The 20,202-nt window shown below is 35.1% G+C and overlaps 1 protein-coding gene across 2 annotated transcripts in view; it reads right to left on the bottom strand.

The window, feature by feature from the left end:
* Window positions 1–20,202, bottom strand: part of Stk3 (serine/threonine kinase 3) — a 370,473-nt gene that overhangs the window by 283,350 nt on the left and 66,921 nt on the right. The gene's annotated exons all lie outside the window — the stretch shown is intronic.

Below are 20,202 nucleotides of genomic sequence, written 5' to 3' on the forward strand. Positions count from 1 at the left end.
TTTTGATTGGCATTGCATTAAACCTATAGAGAACTTTTGGTAATATCGCCATTTTGATGATGTTAGTTCTGCCTATCCATGAACAGGGTATATTTTTCCATCTTCTAAGATCTTCTTCTATTTCTCTCTTTAGGGTTCTGTAGTTTTCATTGTATAAGTCTTTCACCTCTTTTGTTAGGTTGATTCCCAAGTATTTTATTTTTTTTGAAGATGTTTACGAATGGAGTGGTTGTCCTCATTTCCATTTCAGAGGATTTGTCCCTGATATACAGGAATGCCTTTGATTTATGCGTGTTGATTTTATATCCTGCCACTTTGCTGAATTCATTTATTAGCTCTAATAGTTTCTTTGTAGAGCCTTTTGTGTCTGCTAGATATAGAATCATATCATCTGCAAATAGTGATAATTTAATTTCTTCTTTTCCTATTTTTATGCCTTTAATTTCTTTCGTCTGTCTAATTGCTCTGGCCAGTGTTTCGAGAACTATGTTGAAGAGAAGTGGAGAGAGAGGGCATCCCTGTCTTGTTCCAGATTTTAGAGGGAATGCCTTCAGTTTTTCTCCATTCAGAATGATGCTAGCCTGAGGTTTAGCATAGATTGCTTTTACAATATTGAGGTATGTTCCTGTTATCCCTAGTTTTTCTAGAGTTTTGAACATAAAGGGATGCTGTACTTTGTCGAATGCTTTTTCCGCATCTATCGAGATGATCATATGGTTCTTATTTTTAAGTCTATTGATGTGGTGAATAACATTTATTGATTTCCGTATATTGAACCAGCCTTACATCCCAGGGATGAATCCTACTTGATCATGGTGTACAATTTTTTTGATATGTTTTTGTATCCGATTCGCCAGAATTTTATTGAGGATTTTTGCATCTAGGTTCATTAGAGATATTGGTCTGTAGTTTTCTTTCTTTGAAGTGTCTTTGTCTGGTTTAGGTATCAGGGTGATGTTGGCTTCATAGAATGAATTTGGAAGTTCTCCCTCCTTTTCTATTTCCTGAAGTAGCTTGAAAAGTATTGGTATTAGTTCTTCTTTAAAGGTTTTGTAAAATTCTGCTGTATACCCATCCGGACCTGGGCTTTTCTTAGTTGGTAGTCTTTTTATGGTTTCTTCTATCTCCTCAATTGATATTGGTCTGTTTAGGTTTTCTATATCCTCCTGACTCAATCTGGGCAGATCATATGACTTAAGAAATTTATCTATGCCTTCACTATCTTCTAATTTATTGGAGTATAAGGTTTCAAAATAGTTTTTGATTATCTTCTGTATTTCTGAAGTGTCTGTTGTGATATTGCCTTTTTCATCCCGTATGCTAGTAATTTGAGTTCTCTCTCTTCTTCTCTTCGCTAGCATCGCTAAGGGTCTGTCGATTTTGTTTATTTTTTCAAAGAACCAACTTTTAGTTTTGTCAATTTTTTCAATTGTTTCTTTTGTTTCGATTTCATTAATTTCAGCTCTGATTTTAATTATTTCTTGCCTTCTACTTCTTTTGCTGTTGTTTTGCTCTTCTTTTTCAAGGATTTTGAGATGAAGTATGAGATCATTTATTTGTTGGTTTTTTCTTTTTTTAAGGAATGAACTCCAAGCAATGAATTTTCCTCTTAGAACTGCTTTCAATGTGTCCCATAGATTCCGATATGTTGTGTCTGTGTTTTCATTTATCTCTAAGAATTTCTTAATTTCCTCCTTGATGTCTTCTATAACCCATTGATCATTCAGTAACCTATTGTTCATTCTCCAATTGATGTATGCTTTTTCCTTCCTTCTTTTATCGTTGATTTTCAGTTTCATTCCATTATGATCAGATAAGATGCATGGTATTATCTCTACTCCTTTATATTGTCTAAGAGTTGCCCTGTGACATAATATATGATCTATTTTTGAGAAGGATCCATGTTCTGCTGAGAAAAAAGTGTAACTGCTTGATGTTGTTTGGTATACTCTATATATGTCAATTAGGTCTAGGTTATTAATAGTGTTATTGAGTTCTATAGTTTCCTTATTCAACTTTTGTTTGGGAGATCTGTCCAGTGGCGAGAGAGGTGTGTTGAAGTCTCCCATGATTATGGTGTGGTGGTCTATTAGACTCTTGAACTTGAGAAGAGTTTGTTTGACGAACATAGCTGCACCATTGTTTGGGGCATAAATATTTATGATTGTTATGTCTTGTTGGTGTATGGTTCCCTTAAGCAGTATGTAGTGTCCCTCTTTATCTCTTTTGATTAACTTTGGCTTGAAATCTATTTTATTTGATATGAGTATGGACACTCCTGCTTGTTTCCGAAGTCCATATGAGTGATATGATTTTTCCCAACCTTTCACCTTCAGCCTATGTATGTCTTTTCCTATCAAATGCGTCTCCTGTAGGCAGCATATTGTTGGGTCTTGTTTTGTGATCCATTCTACTAGCCTGTGTCTCTTAATTGGTGAGTTTAAGCCATTAACATTTAGGGTTATTATTGAGATATGGGTTGTTCTTCCAGCCATATTTGTTTATTTCTGTTACTAAACATGGTTTGTTTTCCTCTTTGATTATTTCCTCCCCCCCTTTACTGTCCTACCTCCCACTGTTGGTTTTCATTGTTATTTTCCATTTCCTCTTCCTTTTATGCTTTGGCGAGGATGTTTTGAAGAGATGGTTTTCTAGCTGCGAATTCTTTAAACTTTTGTTTATCGTGGAAGGTTTTAATTTCATCCTCCATCCTGAAGCTTAATTTCGCTGGATACACAATTCTTGGTTGGAACCCATTTTCTTTCAGTGTTTGAAATATGTTATTCCAGGATCTTCTAGCTTTCAGAGTCTGTGTTGAAAGATCAGCTGTTATCCTGATTCGCTTACCCCTAAATGTAATCTGCTTCCTTTCTCTTGTAGCTTTTAAAATTCTCTCCTTATTCTGTATGTTGGGCATCTTCATTATAATGTGTCTAGGTGTGGATCTCTTATGATTTTGCACATTCGGCGTCCTGTAGGCTTCTAGGATTTGGGATTCTGTCTCATTCTTCAAGTCTGGGAAGTTTTCTTGTATTATTGCATTGAATAGACTGCTCATTCCTTTGGTTTGGAGCTCTGTCCCTTCCTGTATCCCAATGACTCTTAAGTTTGGTCTCTTAATGTTATCCCATATTTCTTGGATGTTCTGCTCATGGTTTCTTAACAGTCTTGCTGAGCTGTCTATGTTCTTTTCCAGTTGAAATACTTTGTCTTCATTGTCTGATGTTCTATCTTCTAAGTGTTCTACTCTGCTGGTAGTATTCTCCGTTGAGTTTTTAAGTTGGTTTATTGCTTCCTGCATTTCTAGGATTTCTGATTGCTTGTTTTTTATAACCTCTATCTCCCTGTATAGTTGATCCTTTGCTTCCTGGATTTGTTTGCGTAATTCGTTGTCGAAGTGATCTTTCATTGTCTGATTTTGCTGTTTAATGTCTTCCTTGATACTCCAGATCATCTGAAGCATGTATATCCTGAATTCTTTATCTGACATTCCATCTGCTGCAGCTGTTACCTCTTCTAAAGTTGCGTTGACCTGCATTGCTTGTGGTCCTTTCTTTCCTTGTCTTTTCATACTGCTTGCGTATCTTTCCTGCAGGTGCGGGCGGCGGCTCTGCTCTCTCCTTATTCCAATTGGGGTGTCGTGGCTACCACGCCAGCAGGTCACTGGGCCTGTTCTGGGAGCTGGTGGCGGCTCTGTTCTGCCCCTACTCCAATTGGGGTGACGAGTGTACCACGCCGGCAGGCCACCGGGCCTGATCCGCCGGTCGGTTGCAGGTTTGCCTACCCTGCAGGCGCGGGCGGCGGCTCTACTCTGCCCCTACTCCAAATGGGGTGACGTGTCTGTAGTACCGGCAGGCCACTGGGCCTGTCCCGCTGGTCGGTCGCAGATCTGCCCACCTTTCGGGCACGGGTGGAGGCTCTGCTCTGCCCCTACTCCAATTGGGGTGTCGTGACTACCCCGCCTGCAGGACGCTGGGCCTGTTCCTGGCACGGGCGGCGACTCTGCTCTGCCACTACTCCAATTAGGGTGGTGTTTGTACCACGCTGGCAGGCTCCTGGGCCTGATCCGCCGGTCTGTTGTAGGTCTGCCTACCTTGGAGGCGCGGGCGGCGGATCTGCCCTGCCCCTCCTACCATGCCTGCGGACCCCTGGGCCTGATCTGCAGGTTGATCACTGGTCTGCTCACCCTGCGGGCACGGGTGGCGGTTCCGCTCCGCCCCCACTCCAATTGGGGTCACGTGACCACCACACCGGCAGGGCCTGATCCGGGCGTGGGAGAAGGATCTGCTCTGCCCCTACTCCAGTTGGGGTGACGTGTGTACCACATTGGCAGGCCACTGGGCCTGACCCGCCAGGCTGTCACAGGTCTGTTTACTTTGCAAGCGCGAACGGCGGCTCTGCCCTGCCCCTCCTACCACGCCCATGTACCACTGGGTCGCGGGTCTGCCCACCTTGCGGGTGCGGGTGGCGGCTCCGCTCCGCCCCCTCTCCAATTGGGGTCACGCGGTCACCACGCTGGCGAGCCGCTGGGCCTGCTCCGGGCGCTGGCGGCGGCCCGGCTCCTCCCCTCTGGCTCGAGGACAAATTGAGGAGACTCGGGTGACTGTGCCTCACCCCCCCCTACCAGGAGACCAACTGCTTATGTCACCGCTGGTATTGATGAAGTTCTCTCCTCCGCCGCTTTCTGCTGACATTAGATCTCTGCCATGCTGGTATCCTATGCGAATGGCAGCATTTCGTTCCCCTTGCCGGGCAACCAAAGCAACGGGTGAGTCCTGACCGGCCCTCAGCAGGACCCGGACCGAGACGCAGTTTCCGCGGGCTCCTAGCCCCGGTCCAGGGAAGTTCCGGGAGCCGGAACTCGGCCGCTCCGTGCTCGGTGTAAGCTCCTATCCTATTTGAGTTTTTTCACAATGGGCTTAAGTTAATATTTTCCTTAATTTTTATAATTAAAAGGTGAGAGAGGAGAAAGTTACACACAGGTTAAAAGTACAAATAATTAGTCGGGTATGATGGCACACACCTATAATCCCAGTGACTCAGAAGGCTGAGGTAGGAGAGTGGCAAGCTCAAAGCCAGCCTCAGCAACTTAGCAAGGCCCTGTCTCAAAATAAAATATTTTTTTAAAAGTGGGGGCTGCAGGGACTAGAGATAAAGTTCAGTGGTTGAGCATTACTGGGTTCAAGGCCAGGTTCAATACCCACCCCCCAAAAAAAAGTACAGATAATTTTGCTGACCGTTTGAGCTCCATCAAATGTTATTAAAATTAAGATTTAAAGAAAAAATTCAAGGTTTGCCATTCAAGGAGCTATATTTACATTTTCTGGAAAATTAACTTAAGTACATTTTTATTACCTAACTAAATAAGACTGCTAAATAAGACATAATGATTTTATATGTTTTTCTGATGTTGGGGAAGATCTGTTATTTCAACAAATTATTAAACATTAGTAACTTAAAATTAAATTACCATTTTTTAAAGATTTTCCTTAACAGTAATAATGTAAGAATTTATATTTGTATAGAACTTCTTGGGTTACAGAATGCTGACACTCATCATTTTCGTCCTTTACAAGAAAACACTGATGTAGGTTAAGGCAAGTAATGTGATATTAAATCCATTTTAGGGTTAGGAATTTGAAGTTTAGAGGAGTTACACAATGTACCCAAGACTACAGAGCTAATAAGTAACAATTCAGGCACTGAAACTTGGTCTTCCTGTTCCACATTCAGGGGTCATTCCACTAAACCACATCACTTCAAATAACCATTATCACAGTGTGCTAATGGGTCAAGTTTGTGACAGGGAGACAGGGCTTACTATAGATCTGGCGTGATAGGCAGCAGGCCTGGACAGCAATGAACAATATAAAAATAAAGTGTATGAATATGGGCCTGAATGACGAAAGAAAAAAACAGAACTGGGAGAAATGCCAGTAAGAATAGTAATAAAGGTGAAACTGGGCAACTTACCAATAAGAGAAGCCAAAGAAATACCTTTGTAAGCTTAATTTACTTAGTTAAGGTAAAGAGGAAAGTCTACTCAAGAGACTAGATTGTAACATGGAAAAAAAAAATCACAAAGTATTTATAATCCAATCAAAGAATTTAGAAAAGATATAATAAAGCATGATGTGTATGATTTATGCTATAAAAATTCTAGTAGTGAAATCCTACAATGCATAGTCATTAATTTCCAATTTTTTTTTTCTGCAGCAAGTTGGAATTTCAAGAAGCAAGCATAAAGAACACTCAGAACTCAATCTCACCAGGCACATGGCACACACCTGTAATTCCAGGGGTTCAACAGGCTGAGGCAGGAGGATCATCAGTTCAAAGCTAGCCTCAGCAATTTAGTGAGACTCTTTCTCAAAATAAAAAATAAAAAGGGTCGGGGATGTTGCTCAGTGGTTAAGTGCCCCTGGGTTCAATTCCTGGTACCAAAAAAAAAAAATACACAAATCTCATCCATGGACTCATTCTCTTACAATTCTAGTATGACACTAACAGAAGTACCTTCCCAGGGTGAGAAAATGGTTGTAAATGAAGGGGTCAAAAACATCAGAAATAATATCCAGGTCAAACCACTCTGGTCTAAAGGGAACCACGGGTCTTCAATCCTGATGAGTAGATTTTCTAAGAGAATTCTTACAATAAACATAACTACTGATAACAGCAGGAATAGGATCCTTGAGAAACATCAACCTTACCCTTAAATGCAATGGAAGAAAGAGTTGAGGGCTCAATAGCTTTGACACTCAGTGTCACCAGAGACCTCGTCCAAAGCTTAACATTCATTTTGGGAGCTATTTTAGAGGAGTTTTTAAATTGCTTTTTATTCCTGATATATTTTTGTTTTGATTTTTAGGTTTGTTAAATATGTTCCTATATATATTCTTTTTTATCAGACTAGCACCCATTCACCCTTCTACTATGTTAACATACTCTGGTTTCCTTTCAGGCCATGTAGTTGAAGTAGTCAACTTTCCTGATTCCAGGTGGGACACATGACCTGGATCCAAGCCAATTACCACATCACATTCTTGGCTAAAATGATTTGCTCAGAAAAAGTCATTCTGAAGCAATGCAGCACAAGACTTTTCTGCTAGCAGTCATCTTATAACTTCAAGAAAAGAGTGTGTGAAAGCTGAATCAATAAAGAGATATCAAAACAAAAAGATGAATTCAATTCCTTTAACCCAGAACCAAGCCACGAGCAAAACTAACTCTCTGAAATTTTTTATTTATATTAGCAAATAAATTCTCCTTTTTATTTAAGCCAGAAAGTTTAGGCAAGGTTTTCTTTAATTTGTAACCAAGAATCAAAAATAATGGAATAATCTCAAAGGTAACACCAAAGAGAGGAGAAAATCCTAGAAAAAGAGGTTTGTACAAAACACAAGCCACGAACTCCAGTAATTCTAGAGGTTATTCTAGATACGTAACAGTATAAGATCTCTTAACTGATTTCCATTTTCAGCCCCCAAACAAAAGGGAACAATAATTAGAGGCAGTAGAATAAATATGTTAAAAAATGAACACTTCAAACAAAAGGTCCCCCTTTTTGCCTTCATCTTCCTAGAACGACCTCCTCCAGCTAAAAAAATGCCCATGTCAAATTGTATTAATATTGCATTCAGAGTTCATTTTACAGAAAGCCTCAAATGTTTCTGTTTTCATTAGTTTTTATGACACACGTGATAAAATCACATGCAATGATGACCAAAACCCCTTCTGAAAAAATAATAGTTGAAAGAAACCTGAGGAATATGTAGCCATCTCTGAAATACTTAAATCTCAAAAGTAATATATAAGCTTACAAGTAAGACTAATTTGAACATCTCTCAAGCCTCAAACCTCTTATTCCAACTCCTTTAAAACCAAAATTCTTTCCCTCTTTCCCTGAGGAAAAAGAAAACAAGGGCTTGCAGGATCAAGAAAACACTGGGAAAAACAGAACAACTCGGGAACTCCCTACCATCCTTTACCATTCTATCTCATCCCACCCAAAAAAAAGAGAGTATAAAATACCTAAGGTTTTAAACAATAAAAAAGGCTATGAGATTCGTCCAGAAAACACAAATCTTCTGTTCAACACAAACTACATACATTAAGAAACATTACTAGAATATTTTAACCATTATTATATACAAGAAGGCAAAGAGAGGCTGTCTTTCATGAAATCTGGATTGCACATGTCTGGCAAGAAAAAAAAAAGATTAATAATCTATCACAAAGTCCCACAACTGGTGATTCAAAGTGAAAGCTTTCACTACTTACACCATATGTAAATACACATATATACACGCTGCTTATAATCCCTTGATCTGCAGAGAAAGAGAACTGATACTCTACTGTGAAAATCGTCAGTGGGTAGACATTTTAAAATCCTTTCCCACATGAAAAGATTCCTGAAAAAGAGATCAGAAGACAACAAAAAAGCACTCAATATATAAGGAGTCGTAAATCCAGTATGAAGTAGTATCTATTACACAAAGGGAGAACATGCAATAGAGTGATTAGGAAAGTCAAACATGAATTAGTTCAGTAACACAGAGGCATATATAAACCCCTCAAAAGCATTTTATGAAACAGAAACCCACATATATCAAAAAATATTTCTATTGTTAGCAATGAGACAATATCAAGCCAAATAAATCTTAATAATTAATAGTAAAGTTTATTATACCTTCTCCAAGGGGGGGGGGATCTGTTTGAAGAAGTAAATAATTAACCTCAAGGCAGGATATATACCTTCTTTAAGTACCACAAGTCAAATGTTTACTATAAATATTATTAAAATGTTTACTATAAATGTTATTAAAATGCAAGACAATAACTCTAGGGGCACTAGAATAAAATATGCTATATATTTTGAATAGTCATTGCCTGATTCTATTAAAGAAACTCTTACTGTACCTAAATATGTAAGCTCTATATTATGGAGTATATACTTCCTTTATTAACAACAATAATTCAGAGTAATAATGGTGAATGCTAGGTATTGTGCTACCCAAACACATCTGAAAGAAAATGTTCACAATGCAAAGACACTCTCATCTAAGTGAGATGATAGAATGATGATGACAATATCAACAACAAATGTATAGAGTGCTTTTAATGTGCCAATTGTTCTCCTGACACATTAAAAACATATCATCCTCAGAAACACTCAATGAAGTAGTCTCCTTTCCCATTTAATACAGATCTAAGTCACAAAGACAGTTTAAAAACTGCCCAAGTTCACACATTTAATAAATAGCAGAGGTAGGATTCAAACCCAGGCATGGCTCCAGATTCTATACTCTTAACAATTACATTATGAAATTATAGAAAACTATAACTTCAATCTTTTATTTCTCTGTAATTTGTCTTTGATTCCAGTTCTCATCTGGAAAATGGATCAACAATAGCTCTCACCTTAGAGCTGTTAAATCCTCATATGAAGATTAAATGCAATAACATACAAACAGTAATGAATTTAGAAAGTACCTGGCACATAACAAGTACTATATAACAAGTACTGTTCTTAAAATACTCAGCAAATGTCTGACATTGGAGTTGAGATAAACATCACTGTTCTATATCTACCTGAATTAACCAAGCAGAATGATCCTAATGTGTCCTTTATACTTCTAAAACTGTGGTAATTAAAGAAAACTGGAGCCAGGCATGATGGCGCACACCTGTAATCCCAGCAGCTCAGGAGGCTGAAGAAGGAGGATCCCAAGTTTAAAGACAACTTCAGCAACTTAGAAAGGTCCTAAGCAACTGAGTTAGACCCTGTCTCAAAATAAAGGGGGTCGGGGGGCGCTGTGGATGTGGCTCAGTAGTTAAGCACCCCTAGGTTCAATCATCAATACCAAAAAAAGAAAACTGGATTTTCCAATTATTTCCATTATAAAATAAGAAGAGTATCACCAGTCTTCAGGAAGAAATATACCTATTACTTAAAAGTTGTTCTCTTCAGTCTAGATTTCTTCTCCATTATTCTCCATTCCACCCAGTATCACAGAAATAGATCTCATCCTGATAAAGGTAGATACTAACAAGTTCTCTAATACAACAACTGAACACTTACATAAATTTTAATACACAAAACCTACCTGGTATTTTAACATAATCCTCATTGCACAGCTGGATATTACGAAAGGTTTCAACCAGAGTGCTACTCTCAGTCAGAGCTTGGCTCTATTACAGAGCTACAAATTATGAAGACTAAAACCCACAGCAATTTTCTAGTCCAGGAATCAGTGCTGATCAACATTTAAATTTGCTTCTAATTTTTTGCTTTTGCAACATTATTATACAGGTCACATTATACAACTATGCTGAGATTTCTCAAAGTTACAGGACTAGAACCATCAAATGGATACTATAGTACATACATACCCTTAAGAGATCATCAAATTACTCCTCAAAGTAGCTGTTCTAATTTGAACTCCTAAGAGTAAATGGGCATGTGACAATTGAGGGTGAGGAGAGATTAGCACCGATTCAAGTACAAGAACTAACCTGAATTTATAGTTAATTTGTTTAGTTATTTGTCTCTCCTCTGAAACTTCAAACTGAAAGAATTTTTTAAAACAAAATTAATAACAGAAGAATTACCACAGAAGAGTCTAAAAAATATAGAAACATTTCCATGGAGAGAGTCAAAATCAAAAATAGGGAAAGAATCTGTAACAAAAGGAGTAATCTATCAAGTAAACTTAACAGGGTTCCAAGCATAGAAACATAGTATAGGGTCAAAGGGCTCTAGTGAATAAAAGGGATAAAAAGATAATTTTTTTCACAGAAGCTGAAAAGAAGAAAATAGCTCTAGTCTCCAGTACGCCTCCATTCCCAAGTACATGCAAGATTACATATATTCTGGCATCACTCCCCAGAACAGAACAAAACAAAAGGGAGAGAGGTCTTCCCTCTAAAAGCAAAAGTCCAATTAATTCACCCTAAGGTTATGCATGTCAGTCAAAATGCATTGCCCAGATGCTTCCAGTGAGAGCTAGTCAGCCTTCCTGTCTCAAGGGCAAAACAAGAATAAATAAAACAAGTGAAATGATAATCCCGGAAGAGATGATTCAGGAATCAGAAAATAACTTTTTAAAAGACCCATTATTCTTAGAGCAATTTGAAAAGTGTTTGCTTCCATGTATCAATCAGCAACACTACATTTTGGAAATAACCAAAACAGAAAGATTTCTTATAAATTAAAATACACAAAAAAGAGTTCTTGTACATTAAAATATAACTGCTGAAATAAAAAGTTCTAAGAATTAGAAACTAAAGTAGAATAAATTACCTCCACCCTCCCATAAGATAAAAGAGCAGAAAATATATATATATAATCTCCATCCATATCCCCCAGGAGACTCATCCAATGAAGAAAATAGAAGAGGGAATTATCAAAGAAAATTTTCCAAAACTAAGGAAAGACAAGTGATTATATTAAAAGGAAATACTGAATGCTGAGCATAACTAGGAAAAAGGATTCACACCTACACATATCTTTGTGAACTATCTTATTTCTTGTAAAATATCAGAATAAAAAGAAAAGTCCAAATTTTCCCAAGGGAAGGGGAAACCTACAACTAAATAAGATGATGGTAGGCAACACTGGATACTAGAAGATAATGGAGGAAAAGTCTCAAGGCTCCAAGGAAAAAAAGCTATTTTCAATTTCAAGTGCTATGTAAGTTGACTATCAACCAAATTAATTACAGACATTTTCAGATACACAAGGACTCAAATAGTTGACCTTTTATTCTTATATCATAAAGATGATTATTTAGGAAGAATATAAAACAAAAGTGAAAAGCCAAGGAAACAGGAAATATATATAAGAAAATGATGGCACTAACCCAGGAATCCAGTGAAAAGAAATTCCAAGGATGCAGTTGTACAGCAGACCTAAAAAGCAATGAGTCTACATTAGAACAAGAAATGAGGAAGTGCCAAAGAATGTCTTCTCAAAGAAGTATCATAAACATTTCAAGAAACAGATAAAATATGTAGGAAGCTAGAAGACATTAGCAAAATGATAAGGATGGCATATGCTGCTCTTTACAACATGGACAAAAAGTAGGAAAAATTCCAAGAAAAAACAAAAAAAAAATGTAAAAACATGATCCTAATATAAACCCATCAACTTAAAATATTGCAACAATTTTCACCAATTGATTAAGTGTGAGAAAAGTAAAATCCATTAAACCAGATGCCAGGAGCATTCTCTTGGTGACTTAGGTATATGACACTGGGGCTTTAAAGACTGAAATAAAATTTCAGCATACGCTTGTTTCCTCTTCTAAAATGTCTTCTGCCTTCTCTTCCCTGACTCATTCATTTATTCATTCAATCCTTCAACAAATATTTACTAAGCATCCCTTATGTCAAGCTTGTTCAGAAGCTAAACAGTGAACAACAATGACAGTAATAATACACACATATCCTATCCTTTTGGAGCTTATATTCATTGACTCCTACTCTTTCAACAATCTGCTAAGCATTTCTTTCTCTGAACTACAATAGGCTAAGTGCTTCTCCTTTATTTGCTCCTAAAGAACTCTTAACTCTACAAAATTGAATTTAGCTTTTTACATACCTATTACCTCATCTTCTGTGTAAATTCATACAAAAAGAATGTTTATTAGTGTTACTTATATGTCCAGTGAGGTAAGCATAGATCAATAAATGTGTTTTGAACTTTTCCATCTAACTGACATGTAAATAAAACTGCCAATGTAAAGCTCTATATTAATGTTATTTGTTGCTCAACAGATGAGGAAACTGAAGTCCTTGTCAATTAAATTATTTTCCTCACACTATAAATCTAGTTTGTAGAGAACCAAAACCACAATGCATACTTCTGAAAATCTGGGGTCATACTCTTTCTACTATACTAGGTTGAATTAAAACAAGTGGCCAAATCAAAAAAATGAGCCTAAGTGGGAAAGAATATCCTTAGGCAATTTCTTAGAATGGTTCCAAGTATACAATAAACATCTGAGACACAGACTCTATTTCTTCCATATGTCAAGACATAGCTTTACAATTATGTAATGATCATTTTGAAAGCCTCTAATCAAAAATATAACCTGTCTTTTAAAAGCTTCAATTTCACAGAGCTGTACGTTTCTATTTTGCAGCATATAATATTTGTAATGCACAAATGTTTAGAGATGTTAAATGGCATTTAATATAAAATAAACTGGTTCATAAAAAATTTCCTCACAAGGAAAGTTTCAAATAGTATTCCCCTAAATACTAATAAAGGAATTTTTAATTCCTTTTAACTCAAAAAACAATTAGTTGCTTAAGAAAATAATGCTTATATTAACTTACATTAACAACAACAAAAACAAAGCTCCTTCTCCTGAACCAAAGGAAGCCTATAAAGTTATTAAAACACATATTTTAAAAGAAAAGTGAAAAAATTAAATGCAGAAACATTTTCTAACTTTTGTAAAAATCAGAGACTAAGGTAACATATGCTGGTATTTCATACATACCAAAGCTACTAACAAGCACACTATTATTGCCTGTTCAATAATTCACATTATTAATACCAAATAGCAGTAGCCATGCAAATTACAACTTATCCACAAAAATATAACATTAAATGGATTGGTTGGGTCATTTTATATTCACAGAATAAGCAGTAGAGGAATTGAATCTGTTTCAATTCAAAGAACATTTATCAAAGACTTGCTAGGTATCAGTTATTCTAGGCACTTAGAATATTTCCAAGATGAATACATCAAAACTCCAAGGGAAGGCAATTACACCTACTCTTCTCTCAAATATTAAAAACTGACTAAGAAAATATGATTTCCAAGAGTGGGACAACATAGCTGGGTTATCTACAAAGAGGTTATACCAGACTTAAAAGATGGTTTAAAATGATATAAAAACATCAGTTATCAAATGTATATGATACCAAGAGCTGAGCTGTGTTTGTATGTCCAACTGCAGAAATATGGAATTTAAGTCACATACACAACTTTACAGATTCCAAGAATACTAACAAAAATAGTGATTTCTACTCATAATAAATCCAGGAGTGTCAGAAAAACTATTAACAACCACTGGAATATAATGCAGTTTCACTTTCACTGAAATTCTAATACCACTACTATTTACTGCCACAATTACAATTCTTTACCAACTTACCCCCAACTCTGAACTACCTTCCCCATATTAAGCATCAGCACTTCCACACATCCTCACCCTTTACTACTGAGTCTCAGTTACAATAATTAGATGTGCCTTATCAACCCCCAAACTTAGTTCTATGCCTTTATCTTTTCCTAAATGCCAACACCCCCCCCCAAAAAAAAAAAACCACAGGTCAAATTTTGAAGCACCTCCTTTAATATTTTTGCTACTAACCAGATATTTCATTTTTTAACTTTTTTACTGATATGTGATGTGAAATACACACAACTATTAGCAAACAGTCAAGTCCTGCAAATTGATCAAAAAGGCTAACAACAACAAAAGGCAAAGGATAGGCACAAAAAGGAACGTAATTATAATGATCACAGTACTTATTGTGTTCTTTATGTTATAAGTATGTGATAAAGATTTGCCCAATTAAGTAATTAGTAACTAAATAAACAATAAACTACCTGGCAAATTTAAGCCAGGCATTCATGGATACAAATACACTAAAACAGAAAGGAAGAGGAACACTCAAAATGCAAGAGAGATTGAGGTAATAGCAGACACCAAAATATGAATCCAGTTTTTATTCCAGGAGCCAGTTCTTACTGTGAAGCTGGAGTCTACAGGGTATGATAAAACAGGGGCAAGTTATGAAACTGGATGGGCAGGAGAGAAGCAAGATATAAAAAGTATTTACACCTCAGTCTAAAAAAGGAAATTGGACTTAAATGTTTTTTAAAAGGCATGTAACTTAATCAGATTTGTTTTTTCCTGTACTTTTAGTTTTAAGTTTTCAAGGAAACATCTGATCAAAATAGACAGCAGTTGATTATTTAAAATCAAGAATTCTTTTTCCCTAATGAGATGTCTTTCAAAGATAAGCATAAATCTACAAAAAGTATATTACAAAGGTGGTATTCCAAAAGTCACCACTCTTAAACAAATTTAAAAAATCTAGAGACCCATTATAAACTTTCTAAACCATCACCTATTTTTGTTTCTTCTCTATGATGAGACTTGATATCATAAATTATAGTCAAGATCCAAAAGAAAAGTTCCAAATAAAGTCATGTGAATTATCCACTCCTCTGAGAAAATTTACTATAAAAAGGGTTATGACCTGCCAATATATAAAAAATCAAGTGAACTAAATTTAAGGTCTCATGTCTGAACAGAACTATGCTATGTCAGAGCGTCTGAGAGTCTATTTGAGCACTAATCTGATCTTTTTCTCTATTTGTGTTTTATTCACAATTTCAAGATAAACACAAAAATAAGAATTTTAGATTTATAAAGGTTACAGTTGTTAATACAGTCTTATACCCTGAGACTATATATGATTTTAGTGAATATAATCACCAGAAAAGTCATTTCAAGAGCTGTTAGGTAACAGAGTAAAAGGAAATATAGGCACAAGTAAACAAACCCCTGTCTGAGAAGTCCACACCAAGGAACAGACCCCAAACAGAATGTGGATTTCAGGGACAAGATTAAAACTACTAAAATGATTCAGAGGAAGCATTAGGGCATTAGGCAAGAACCAACACAAAAAGTCAAATAGGATCTTACTTATATAATTAAAAGAAGGGTACCTGGATGAAAAGTAAACATGCCAAATAGATAATTGGCAAAATTAAGCAATATGGTCAGACAGGGATAGACCAACAGCAAAGATGAGTGTACAACAGTGAATAATAAGAATATATAAAAATGTTGTTCTTATTAACCAACTGGAAAATATGACAACAAAAAGAAGACATCATTCATGACAGCAGTAAAAATGAGAAAGCCCTCAGACATAAGTCAAATTTAAAATGTGGAAGATTTTCAAGGAAAAGATTTACAAGCATTTAAAGACATAAAAGGAGAACTGAATATAAAAACATTCTATGGCCATGGATGGAAAAATATCAATCAAACCAAATTAATATAGAAATTAAATGTAATTCCACTCGAAAATCCCTCAAGACTTTTCATGGAACTTGATATCTTATTCTAAAAATCATATGGAGGATTCAAGGAAACAAAAACAATTATAGGAACTTCCATCCCAGATTATCAAACATTCCACAAAATGAAAAGCATACATCTGTTGCAAAAGTAGACAAATAATTCAATAGAATAGCTGGAACAGAGAAGCCAAATACAGAACCATGTATATATAGAACCCTAGTAGAGTAGGTTTATAAGTCAGTTGGAAAAGAAATATAATTATGTTATGATCATTAGATTTCTACACAGAAGGAAAATAAAAACAGAATCCTTCCTCAACGCACTCACAAAAATAAATTCCAGCTAAAGATCTAACTGTTAAAAACTCGAACTTCTAGAAAAGACTCCTCTTTTGGTATGGTGTGCTATATAATTCAGACCATTATCTGCTGTAAAAAAAGAAAACTAAATGAATGGGCAAAATATATTGTAAAATGTGTTTAAGGATTAAGAAAGATATAAAAAGCAGTCTCTTTTGTCTGGAGTCAAGAGGTAATAAAAGAAGAAAACCAAAGAGGTTAAGCTAGCAATGAGGGCCACTTTTCTCAAGAGCTATCTAAATTATGGATTAGAGCTCAAGAGGCTAGGAAACAAAGCAAGCTTTTTGAAGGACTTATTTAAGAGGGGAGAGGGGAGGGAGAGAGAGAATAAACACTGAGAAATCAAAACCTACAAAGAAGTTGGAAAGCCCAAGAACATTAAAGGACTATGCCCAGACATAATGAAAATCAAAGCTCAGATTCAAATTTTTCTAATCCTGACTGGATTAAGGTGATCCAGGACTGCTAATTCTAACCACCAGGAAGCAAACAAAACCTTTTTTGGAAGAAGATTTCATTATTCAAAAATTCAAATAATCTATACTACTTTTTATATGTCTATCACTCTTTTTTAAAGAGCACAGATGAAAACCAAGAGAAACAAGAAGTAGAAACAGACCCACAAGGGATTGAAATAATAAAGTTATCAGATAAAATTAAATAATTATGATGTTCTGTGAAATAAGGGATAAAATTTTACATTTCTGCAAGAAGCTGGAGAATTTTTAAAAGACTCAAACTAAAATTCTGGAGTTTAAAATTTCAATATCTAAAATTGAAAAAGCAATGGATGATTTTAAAGCCTATTAGACATAGACAAAGAGAACTAGCATACTGAAAGACATATCAGAAGAAAATAGCCAGAAACTTGCAGGGGAAGAAAAAAGAAAATACAAAAATAAATATAGAAGAAGGGGGGGGAACTAAACTAAAATATATGCCTTTGGAATCCCAGAAGAGAGATGGAGATACAAGCATTAAAGTAAAAATAAATGAGTTTTCCAAAACCAACGACAAATACCAAGTCACAGAAACAAAATGCAATAGAACCCAACAAGGGATAAATGTCAACAAAACTAGGACTAAACATATGAAAGTAAAGCTTCTAAAACACAATGGTAAAAATCTTATAAAGCAACTAGAGGGCGGGGGGAGAGTATGTTCAAAGAAGCAACAGCAAAATGTATCAGCAGAGACAATGGAAGCTAAATAATTATGAGATGGTATCTTCAAATGCTTAGAGAAACTGCTAGTCTAAAATTTTTCACCCAGTAAACAAACGGTTCAAAAATGAAGTGAAACAGATTTATGCTGTCCCCCCAAAAAAGATACCTTGTCACCATTTACCCATATAAAAGTAAATATGAATAGATAATCTTCAGGCAACTGAGAAATGCAGAAAGAAATAAACAGCAATAAAAAGCTAAGTACATGGATAAACACAAATTATGACAATATAAAATACCAAAAATTATTTGTGCTTTTTAAAATGTACACACAACTAAAAGAAATAACAAAGCATATAACAAAAGCAAAAGAGCATATAAGCCTTAGTTTAAAAAAAGTTGGCATATTCTTGGGAAAAGATAGTTTCATGACCATAAAAAACAACTACTCAAGTGAATTTTATACCTATTTAATAGATTAATAACTACCATGTCACAGGTTACATTTCTAAAAGATACCCAAACAGTAACAGATATGCTTCTGAAACGCAAGACAATCAAGATTATCACTACAGTGAATAATTCCATAAAATGATCAAATATTTACAATGTCTGGGCATTTGGGGAAAAAAACGAGATGATACAAATCCTATATTGGTAACCTCAACAATAACAGTAGTCTTCTTAGATAATCAATGAAGGTAAATATCCTCATTTTAGAAAAGAATAAAACTAATGTTCTTGAGATCTGATAGGAGTTGTCTGTCATCAAGACAACACACAAACAATAATAAACCTATAGCTCTTGATCAATCTCTTGTGTAGCTCTGGGTGTTTTTCCACATATAAAAATTAGACTGTTACCATGATACCCCAGAATTAAGATAACCATTCTATGAGAATAACAATTATACTATTCCAAATGTATTACTTATCAAAATGTTCAGTGCACTCTGTCTTCTAACAAAGAATATGAAGAGGTAAAATATTTTTCTGTGGTAATGATCATAATGATCATACCTATTTTTAAGAACTACGGTATACCTTCACAGTTTGTTAATTATTGGCAACAAGAAATAAATGTGTTGGATCAAATACTTTCTATGTACTCAAATTGGTAACATTAACATTTAAAATCATGAAAACATAGATGTTTAAAATTTTTTTATTTCATTCACTTTTTTTAAATATTTATTTTTTAGCTGTAGTTAGACACAATACTTTTATTTTATTTATTTATTTTTATGTCATGCTGAGGATCAAACCAGGGCCTCACATGTGCTAGGCAAGCGCTCTACCACTGAGCCACAACCCCAGCCCTATTTCATTCACTTTTACTTCATACTCTTACTTGATAATTTTAAATACCAAATACACTGACTTTATCCCTGAAATTATTTTAAAACACTTCTCTAACTAGAGTATTTTTTTTCAATTTTGTTCTGCTACAAAAGAATCATCTGATTTACATAAATGCTAGTTAATCACCATAGAAATTCTAAAATATATAATTAGAATGTCACAGATCACTTAATCCATTCTGTCAAAACAAGGATTATTTTAACTTGTGTTTTACTTCCTTTAAAATAAATCTTATTTACTTTATTTTCTCTAACAGACAAAAACATTAGTAGGATAAGTTTACTATGTATTCCCCCAATCAAACTTTAAAATGATTCTGGTTAACCACAAATTGACTTAAGTAGTTAAGTATTTTTTCCTGAATATATTTTACTGAAATATGTCTAACAATGTAATAATGTAAAAAAAAAAAATAGTAATTGAATTACTGTTCAACAGAATTACAAATTATTTCACTTATTCTTCTTAGCCAATCATAGATAAAATGATAGCTTTGGATCTTAGAAATTGTCCAAAGAGGGCTGGGGTCATGGCTGAGTAGTACAGTGCTTGCCTGGCACGCGGGAAGCACTGGGTTAGATTCTCAGCACCACATAAAAATAAATAAAGTATACAATTTGATGTTTTACAAAAAGAAAAGAAAACAAAAATTGTCCAAATAAACTGATGCATTCTAGCCTCAAGTAACCAATTTTGTAAACAGCTCTTCTATTTAGGATTAAACATAACCATAAAAGCTTTTATTCAGTAACACACTTCACTAAATTGACTTCACAAAAATAAAAACAAATATAAATTACCTAACTCTAGCACTTTCAGACATCTAGACAATATTTGGAAAAATAAATAGAAATTTTTATTTCAATTATTTTTAAAAATTCAGAACTATATTATTTCTTTAACCATGAATATTATGAAACTTAAATAATTCAAGCCATGATTTATGGAACTCACAATAAAAAAATACACAAATACACTGATTCCAAATTAAGAAGAAAAGTACCATAGAAGTTACTCAGTGATTTGTCAAAAATTATTGTAATAAATAAGTAATCATGCAATCTTAACTCTGCCATTGAAAGGTATGTGTCTGGTTCTCACACCGCCTACTAGATGCCTTTCCACTGCTTAAAAGCTTCCCCCCTATACACACTAATATTTTCTTTGTAACAAAATATCACCTGGTTAGATTCTAAAAT

The sequence above is a fragment of the Marmota monax genome, unplaced genomic scaffold (assembly GCF_021218885.2).
Source record: "Marmota monax isolate L192 unplaced genomic scaffold, Marmota_monax_Labrador192_F-V1.1 WCK01_AAM20220418_F8-fsc00003, whole genome shotgun sequence".
Lineage (NCBI taxonomy): Eukaryota > Metazoa > Chordata > Mammalia > Rodentia > Sciuridae > Marmota > Marmota monax.